Source organism: Patiria miniata, unplaced genomic scaffold, assembly GCF_015706575.1.
Source record: "Patiria miniata isolate m_02_andy unplaced genomic scaffold, ASM1570657v1 HiC_scaffold_1, whole genome shotgun sequence".
NCBI classification, from domain to species: domain Eukaryota; kingdom Metazoa; phylum Echinodermata; class Asteroidea; order Valvatida; family Asterinidae; genus Patiria; species Patiria miniata.
Genome location: NW_024037047.1, coordinates 16034226 through 16044939, shown reverse-complemented (window position 1 = coordinate 16044939; position 10714 = coordinate 16034226). Strand labels below are relative to the sequence as shown.

At 40.2% G+C, this 10714-nt stretch overlaps 1 pseudogene; it reads right to left on the bottom strand.

The window, feature by feature from the left end:
- Positions 1 to 2382: 2382 nt before the first annotated feature.
- LOC119730831 overlaps positions 2383 to 10714 on the bottom strand; it is a 17067-nt pseudogene continuing 8735 nt past the window's right edge.

Sequence of the window (10714 nt, the reverse complement as noted above, 5' to 3'; positions counted from 1 at the left end):
CTGTCTTGATGATGTGTTTTACTTGTTTTTCTAAGGGAAATTAAGGGTGGCAAACTGAAGGAATCTTTGAAAAATTTTCTTTCAACATATATAGATGTAGGGGCATTAAAACAAGCTTAAGTTCAGGGAAATTTGGGGTAAAGGTTTTACAAGTTTAAGTGTCTCGAAACGAGTGTCCCTGCCCGTTTCTTCGCAGAATTCTCGTACAACGCGGACTGCGTAGTCGGTACAACGTTTGGTGTTCGATGAGTCTTGTTCAAAAGCTAAATCTTTTATTTGTTGTTTGGAGCGGCTCAAAAACCTTTTTTGGGGCGGAGAATATGTGCCTCCGGGCTCAACTGACATGTTGAGGCTGATGAGGATCGTATACGAAAAAAATTACTGTGTCAGCTCTGCATTTCCGAAGTTCTGAAGGCCTAGGCACCGTTACTAGAGTCAGTCAAAACGTAAACATTTTCTTATTGCCGCTCGTCGCTGGCCGCCAAATTAAAGTAAATATCGTCTGCAAATGCACTGCTCCCTCACTGCTATACATTGTATTGTGGAACGTGAAAGTACTGCTGGGTACCAGTTAGTACAAGTATAGTCTGGTTTAAACGCGGTCCGCGTATAATGGTTTGGACTGTGGGGCGGGGACTAGTCTACATGCATGTGATATCACAATGTGATATACAACGGGAGTGTGCCATGCATATTTATCGCCCGGTCAGGTGATCGTCCTGGGCCAATGAAAATACAGTATAAAGACAGAGGTATGACAATCATAGATATAAAATACATGTATATCTATGGTGGCATTGTATTTGAAGAGGCGCACGTGTCGTTGCCAAAATTATTGATCGGTCGTTTGAGACATAGATTTTAAAATGATCTCTTTTTATGATTTCGCAACACCCTACTCATGCACAAAAAATATTGTAATATTGAAAATATCAGACACGTACACTCAATAAATTGTATGGTATATGAAATCTATAACAGACGGTGTTATATATATTTTTTAACGTAGACTAATTATTATTTGAGTATACCGATGGTCAAAAAATGATCAGCGCGCAGCAAATACGCATTATGAGCAAAATTCTGATGATCATAATTTGTGTTGAAATTATTCAACCTTATGCTCTTGGAAGGAAACACACTACAGCTAACAAATCTGAACACTTCCATTGAAACCTTCTTTGGGGCGATAATGCTCACTGATGTCATAGTTCAACTTTTTCACTAATTAATTATAAAACAAAATGTTAAATACATTTTCCAATCCAGATTTTACTCCGTGTAAGTCACTTTTACTTTTTAAAGGCGTCTTATTATTGATTAATTCAAAAAATCGTTTCCTTTTTAAGATGCTGTTTCTAAAATTATTGTGCTAAAGTCTTTACAAATGAAACCCATCATGCCCAATCATATTCATTACGTAAAGGATGTCTTAAAAAAAATCGAAACCTAAAATCACCCCATTTTTCATAGCAATTAAAAATATATTTCGCAATTATATATACATATTTAGAGAGTATAGTCCATTTTCAACAACGAAAAAAATCTTTCCAATGGGTGAGATATTTATTGAGTTATGGCCAATCGAATAAAAGTACCGGTTTTTCATTTTGTCCGGCGACTGATTTTATCACTGCCGTAATAAGGCCAAAAAAAAACTCCTCAAATTTTTGTCCCAAGGAGCACCAAGGAATGGGGAAATTGCACCAAGGCAAATGATAAAGGGCACCAAGGCAAATTATGGAGGACACCAATGTATAATGAGGACACAAAAAAGCAAAATAGTACCCACCTTGTCTGCACAATTCAAGCTTGAAAAAAAACCACTCCCCCCCAAAAAAAAACCCGCGCCGCCGCATCAGTTCCGGAACTTCGGTCTGACCAGAGACCGACAATTTTTTTTTGCCTAAGAACACGAGGCCAAAACTTGCATTTTTGAAAAAGGCTACCAAGAGGAGGGCAGAGACAGTGTATCAAAATAAACATCTCAAACGTTTACCAAACAGTAATTTTCAGGACTACCATTACTTCCAAAAGGATGAATGACCATTGTTGCAAAAAAAAATTAAAATAAACTGACCCAAATAAAGAAAGAAAGATTCAACATTAACAAAAGCAAAACTACCCTCACCCCAAATCCATAATATATTCCTAATAAATGACAATTGAGACCGTGGACACATTTCCCCAATTGGAAAGATGTTTTTGTTGTTAGAAAGCTAATGGACTATACTCTCTAAATATGTATAGATTTGTGAGATGTAATTTTTTTAAAGCTGTGAAAAAGAGGGCACTTTGAGGGTCCGGGTTTCTTTTTGAGACACCCTTTTTAATATTTTGCGTCCTAGATTTACACAGATATGAATATTTTCAAACTGTTACTCATCCATCAGTCGTCGTTTAGTTTTCCGTTGCGGGCATGGCCTCGACTGGAATTTCTTCCTTCTTTTGTGGCGCCGGTTTCTTGTTTTGTTTCTTGAGGCAAACATCCAGGAATGTGTAGAGATAAGGATTGATGGAGGAGTTGATGGGAAGGATGAAGACAACGCTCCAGACGAAGAGCTCATGATTGTTCTCGACAACACCAGCCTGGAAGAGAATTCCCATGATAATGACAGGGATCCAACACAGGAAATCTGTCAAGACAATGGCCGCCATCTTGACGGCCATCCAAACCTCGCTTTCATCTCGCGCGCTGTGCCTGCGTACTCGTCTGGCTGACACTTTGACTTTGATAAAGATGGCGACGTAGCAGGCCAGAATGAGGCAGAAACTAAACAGATTGACACCCAGGAACAGAACGATAGCAAAGACCCAGGTAGCGGACTGGCTTGTCGGTACCGGTCTGTCGTAGGTCACATTACCGATTCTTCCAAAATTAATGACGTCTTTCGTTATCCGATGACCTGTAACGCTGGTCGTCAGCGGCAGACCAATGCAAACATCTGAGAGACCGTAAGCCTCAGACGATTCATCTGAAGCCAAAACTGTCGATACCACGGCAAGAATGACCATCAGGAGCCAGACGAAGCCCACAACAATCTTTACTACTTTGAGAGTCAGACGGTGATTAGAGAAAAACGGGAAGACGATAAACATAAATCTCGCAACGCTGATGAGGACTAAGAAAAACACAGACGCTTCGTTGGCTATGATGGAGATGAACCCTGCTGCTTTACACGCGGCGCTGGTTCGCCACTCGCCAGACACCTCGAAATAACGGGCCCCATAGTGCGCATCAGCCCCAGCTATGATCAACATGTACAAGCCCATCAGAGCATCAGCCCCAGCCAGATTTAACACTAAAAAGGAATTAATCATCATACTTGCACGGTTCCCTGACTTCTCCCGACACCTCCAAACCATGACGAAGAGATTGCCAACGACTGCGCTGATGCCCAAGATCCACATGAAGACCTTCAAGACGGTGTAAGGTACCAGCTGACTGCAGGCAAAGAGTTCGGGAATGTCAATCCACCCCCTGCATTTTTCTTGTAGTTTTGGTCCGAAGAAACAGCACATACGATAGTCAGTTACATACCTAAAATACAAAAAGTACAACAAAACAGTGAGAATTTTTAGCAGACTCCTTCATGGGTTAGTAGGAGGTCGTGGGTTCGAATCTCGCATGAGTAACTCGGCTTCCGAAGGTTATTTTCTGACATGCATGTACCTACAACGCATAAAATTGAATAGTAAGGGGCGAGAAGAAAGGCGAACCATTCAGCTGAAATTTCCATATATATGTTTTACTCTTTCATACAAATATAAAAAAAAATAATAATTTCTAGATTAGTACTAAATTACACTCGAGAATAAGCACACTCACAGAAACGACAACTTGTCACGGATGAGGTCAAAAGCACCTTCTTCAATATTTGGTAGTTCTGGAGTAGATTCCTTTCCCAAAATCATTCTGAAAACAGAATCGGAACATTTAGAGAACGTAATGGACTTGCCTTACTCAAACTCAAAATGAATTCCGGTACTCATCTAATTGAAACAAAAAATCTCCATTGGGGGTTCAGGAGTCCTTAATATTTTATCTAAAATTTAAAACATTGTATATTATTGATATTTTATATTTAATTTAATATTTGCAGTTTTGTGTGGATTTGAAATTACTTGGATCAAGACTGTGGGAGAAAAACCAGTATGTATTGTTAAAGAAACTGACCACTAGTGACGACTATAGCTGACCTGTGACCCCACATGCTGGTCATTTAAGGTAGGACTCTGGTCAACAAAGATCCTGTCCAAATTTGGCTGAAATTGGCCAAGGCCGCTTGGCAGACATAGCAAAAACGCAAAGAAGTAGAACAAGAAGATACAGCAGCGTCACAGTAAATCAGCCGGTTGCACAGGCAGATATTACAAGACAAAGCTCAAAAAAGTGAACGTGATTTGACAATTGATAATGGTACTTACAGCGTTTGCAAATTGTTGAGTCCGGCAAATGCTTCGGATTCAATTTTTTTCAAGTTTACATCCATAATAGCACTGTAAAAAATAAGGTGACGAAAAGATCGTTACGTTACGATGAATGTTTACTTGAATTCATGTTTAATAAAAGCAGCGCAGCATTAGCAACTGCAAAAACAGTAAAAGCAACAACAAGAGCAACATCAGCATCAACAATGCAGCAGCAACATCAACAACAGCAACAAAAACAGCAATAGTAACATCAACTGCAGCAACAAATTCAGCAGCAACAGCAGCAACAACAACAGCATTAGAAACAACAACAGCAGCACCTGCAACAGCAGCGGATACAACGCTACGGCAACAGCAGCAGAACATCAGCAAACATAACGTCAGCAACAACAACTGCAGCAACTATAGCATTAGCAGTAACATTAATTAGCAGCAACAGCAACAGCAAAAGAAGCAAAAGAAGCAGCAACTCAAAAAACAAATGTAGCAACAGCAGCAACGAAACAGCAGCAAAGGCAACAGCAACATCAACAGCAACAACAGCAGCAGCAGCAGCAGAGGGAACATCAACGGCAGCAGCAGAAGGCACATCAGCAACAGCAAAAGCAGCAGCAAAAGTGGCAGCTACCGTTACAGCAGCGGTAGCAAACGTTATGTTCAGCAGCAAAACAGCGACTAGCAGCAACACAAGAACCAACCCGGCGCACAGCAGCATCATCAGCGACAGCAACAGCAGCAGCCTTACATCAGCAGCATAGTCCGAGAGCCCAGTGAGGTTTAATAGAATATCGCGCACAAAAGGTTTGATGGTGGCAGCGAGTGGGTGGGGGTGTCCAACCTTCAAAACCGTCATTCTTAAGCGTCACACCCCTTGCGTTTAGGAGGGGACACCGCCTAGTAAAGTGGGGCTGTAAAGGTCAAATATGTGATACAATTGTGCACTTTGTGACTAAAGCATGAAGTTTTGCATGTTGGTTCTTCATGCCATGAAGAACATTTTCAGATGTGGAGACATTTCATATTTGACCTCGGTGACCTTTGAGAGGTCAATGACCTCTACATAGATATTTATAACAAATGTTCTTGAACATGCCACTTTCCTATGACCCCAGTCTATGTCATAGGTCTTCAGGCCGTGGAAATAATGATCAGATGTGAAAAAAAATAAATCATACTTGGCCTCCGGTGACCTTTCAGAGATCAATGACCTATATATACAGTATTTATAGTTATTTATAAGATTAACACTTTAAACCCCAACTTTTTCAAGACCCAACTCTAAAAGTTAGGTGTTCATGCTTTGAAATGCATTTTCATATGAAGGACATTTCATATCTGACCTCTAGTGACCTTCAAGAGGTCAATGAATTTTGTATGCCCTATTTATAGATATTTTATAAGATTTACTATTTCAAAACCCCACTTTTTATGACCCAAGTCTAAAAGTTGGCTCTTTGTGACACATACAGAATTTTCAGATGTGTGTACATTCACATTTGACCCCTGGTGACCTTTAAGAGGTCAATAAACTTTGCATGCCCTATTTGCCGCTATCTAATATTCCAAATGCCACTTTTTCATGACCCAAGTCTAAACAGTTAAAAACAAGTGTATTTTAAGTATTATTGTACAGCATGTCATGAATTCAGACCCCAAAAACAATTTTGTTATGACCTCTGATCTACATTTCCCCTTTTTGAAGGGCAGACAGGGGCGCAACAGAATACAAGGTACATTGGACAAGAATCACACTTAAACAGTGACCAGTGGGCTTGGTAAAACGTTTTAAAATGTGGTGCCCCAAGTCCATCTAGATACCACCGAGGGTAATAAGTACACAAGAGTGACTGTTGTTAGACATTTGTGCATCTTACATTGTAAAGAAAGTCCAACAGTCTTCTATCCCAGTCGCAACATGTTGCGTCTGCCAATTGAAAAGGGAATTGGAGGTCAGATGACGCCCCAATTTTTTTTGTGGGATTTGAATTCATTACATTACTGTATAATAATAGGCGCAATACCTTTATTTTGCATGGGTCACGAAAAAAAGGCATTTTGTAGAATAAATATGAAAAATAGCGAAAAATAAGGTATCTAAAGTTCATTGACCTATCAAAGGGTAATAAAGGTCAGATATGATGTCCCCATATCTGAAAATTCTTTTCATGTCACAAGGAGCCAACGTTTAGAATTGGGTCATAAAAACGTGGGGTTTGAATAAGTAAATCTTATAAATATTTATAAATAGTTCCTACAAAGTTCATTGATCTCTTGAGCGTCAAAAGAGGTCAGATATATGAAATGCCCTTCATATATAGTAGTATTCAACCAGCATAGCATGAACACCTAACTTTTAGAGTTGGGTCTTGAAAAACTTGGGGTTTAAAGTGTAACTCTTATAAATAACGATAAATACTGTATATATAGGTCATTGACCTCTGAAATGTCACCAAAGGTCAAGTATTATTTTTTTCACATCTGATTATTATTTTCATGGCCTGAAGACCTTTGTCATACTGGGGTCATAGGAAAGTGGTGTTTTCCAGAACAATTACTATAAATAGTGTATGTAAAGGTCATTGACCTCTTAAAGGTCACCAGAGGTCAAATATGAAATGTCTCCACATCTGAAAATGTTCTTCATGGCATGAAGAACCAACATGCAAAGTTTCATGCTTTAGTCACAAAGTGCACAATTGTATCACTTAACAGCCCCACTAAAGACCCCCCAAAATTGACATTTAATTAGAATATCGCGCACAAGCACGGTTCCAACGCGAAAATATAGTATTTGATTAACTTATCAATGACCATTAACTTAAGAATGAGAAATCCCGCGCATGCCATGCTTAAGAATGGCCTTATTAGCGCTAATTATTTACCGTTAATTAGCATTTTGGGCACAAGAGCGAAACCTTCACTAAAAGCTAATTAACGTGACTATAATGCAACATCCACAACTTAGAAATGTATATTCCCGTGCATTTCGTGCTTAAGAGCAATAATTAGCCGCCCTCTATTTTGTATGTGTCTATAATTAGAATGTTGAGCACACACAACGATCATTCCAACACCAAACGTCAGTGTACGAGTCAGCGTTTACAGAATTTCAATTGAAGAATTTAGCGCTAATTACGATTGTATGGTACTGTTGCGTTCCCGCAAATTGCGTAGTTTACTTCTTTTCCCAACCAATCCATTCCACTCCGTGCACAGCGTAATGCTTGCAGCGATCCTGTGTGCCCTCACACAGCGCGAAGCTTTACCACGAAGTCTTAGACACACGTAGAAGTGTGCAGCACATTGTACAGTACGCTATTGTATAGCGCACAATGCGTATTGAACATGTACCGCCATGGGACATGTACAGAGGTCAGGTTACGTCCTTCGTCTCATAGTTTTACTCCATAGCATTAGTGTGTAGATTCCTACCTAGTCTTAGAGACTAAGTCTTGTACACAAACCTATGTACCGATAAGTTATTCCCTTTCCCTTTTCCTTTGAGGATCAGTTCCCCGGTAAGGTACCCACGAGTGATCCTACTTCGCCCGCTAACCACTGCTCTCGGACTTTGTCCCACTAGAATGTCCAAGTCAGTCGTGTACAAATCTCCTATAGAGAACTTTCCCCATGCCTTTGTACACGGATGCATTATTCATAACTACCAGAATCCAATGCTCCCATTGGCTAAAACGCGCACCCAAAAGTGTATATAAAGCGCGCAGAAATGGCAGTTTTGGTCATTGTTGATCTGGGCTCTGACCCCGACAGAGTTCCTGACATGTACACGTAGATTATCGAGCTGTCCGCTCACTGGCCAAAGACCCTAGTCTGTACCAGATAATCATGTACGCCTTAACTTTACATTGTATATAGTGCGCCCTCTATTGACCTGAAATGTAAATAATCCCGAATAAAGTACTAGTGTGTGTGTGTAAGATATTTGTATCTGACTCTTTATTTGATAATGTCTCTCAACCCAGAGAGACGTTACAGTACGAAGGCCGATTTCTGCACGGCTTAAACAAGTGTCATCGCGAAATATGCAAAACACTTCTTAAACAGCGTGACGAAATAACGCAAGAGCATCGCTACACACGTACAGCATTGCAAAATAACTTGCAAAATTGCAGAATAATGCAATATACTATAATTATGCAATAATATTATGCCGGCCGAAATGTAGAAATGCTTTTGCGAATTACGCAATAATGCAACCTATTACGTTATTGAGAAACAAATGTCCGCGTGATGGCCCAATTCGGCGAATTTTCATGGCGTTTAGATTTGTTTTGACGATGTATAAAAGCATGCCCAATACATGGAAAGCATACCCAATCATGGTGGACCCTGAAAAATAAGACAGATGAATTACGAAGAACCGCATCGAAGGCCTGAAACCAAGCAAAATATTTAGGATGTATGATATGGCGAGCACTTAGTATGCCAGTGTTCATAAGGGCCATTTGGATTTTCTCCCCAGTTTGATGGGAGTTCTTTTCAGCATAAAAAAGTATGAAACAAAATGCCCATGATTGATGATTTTCCCCTTAAAAACTCCTACATGACGTATTAAATTGGATACACCAAAAGAGCATAAACTAATACAAACGAGCATATTCCACTCATCCGAAAAACATAGATCCCTACTATCGGAAGTCATATGCATGTTTAAGTAAAGTAACACATTTTACAGTTGTCCATAGAGTGTTAAACCTTTTCAACCAAAACCGCACAGTTTCTTAGAAAAGAAGAAGTAGAAAAGCATTATTTCATATATTATCAGATCAATACAAACAAGACATAATGGTTCATATAGAGTGATTTTGATCGACATAAAATTGAATGGGCCGGTTATGAATGTGTAGGTTTTAGTGGATGAAGGAGAAAACCTATAATAATCCGTATTGAATTAAATGATTGATGCAAAAAAGTACTAATCATGCAGGCCTATACATTAACATCTGTCAAAACCGCTACAATACACTGTGAAATGCAATTTCTAACTGCTTTCCTTCTGAGTCAGGGTATTTGAAATCAGGGAATGGGAGTGTTTCTCGGGTTTCAAAGGACACCCCCCCCCGGTAACGAGTACCGTAAAAATAATTAAAACTAACAAAAAAGTTATGATAAAATCAACTTTTGATCATGACCCACATGACTCCGAATAGTGATTCAAAAATTCAGGGGAAAGTGGCCAAATTCCACAGATTGGACCACTGTCCACATAGAATCCACATTCTTCTGAGACCCTTCAGTAGGCCCAGGACTCCACGTCGTATATTGGCTTTGGACGTAAAACGTTCCACTTTCGGATTTGAAGACACCCCCGCCCCCTGTCTGTGATCAGGGAACGGGCCGGACACTGCTGACAAGGCAACAGTGGCGTAACTAGAATTATTTCAGTGGCGGGGGGGGGGGGGGACAACGGCATTTCCAACATCATTTCCCCTCCATTTCTACGCCATGCACATCAAGTGCTACAAATTTGAAAAGCAGGAGGTGATGGGCTGGACCTCCTTGGACGCTTCAATGCGCTCCTTTTTCGTTAATTCATTCACATTTTATAAAGCTGTGCGGAAAGGAAAGTCATTAAGGGGGTAGTCACACAGGCGTAGCCAGGAATTTGGAGCGGGGGGGGGGGCAAGTCCGACCGGCCTGTACAAACCCCAACCAGGGGCGGAACTAGGATTGTCCAAAAAGGGGGTGTTTTGTTTTGCCTGATTTTACATCGTATACAGTATTAAGAATTTTTCATAAATTGTACTCAACTTGGTCAAGAACGTGTTTAATACGGCATGGGGTCCGGGGCCCCGCTTAAGGGCCCCTGAATTATTTGAGTAAAAGTTTATAAGGCATTACATGATTTTCGGACAATCAAATACACATACTCGTATTTCGTACTCGTAATTAACGTCGGGTTTTGGTAAAATGTCATTTTTTTTTACAGCAGGGGGGGGGGCATGGCCCCCCTTGGCCCCCCTTGGCTACGCCTATGGGTAGTCATCTGTATTCCTCTTGTTTTAATAACTCACAAAAATTCTTATAAAATACATTTTGCCATTTCTTCTAAATGTCCACGCCGAATCCTTACAACTTGAGACCAAAAGTCTTTTTTTCAGCACCCTCCCACCCCTTCCAATCAAAAATATTTATTACCATGCCATCGCTAGGGAAAGACAAAAACTAAAAGTAATGACGGGCAACATTTACGATTTGCAAAATTCAATGAGAGCCAAACTGCACTGGGTGAAATTTGTGAAATTTGAAAAAGCGTGCA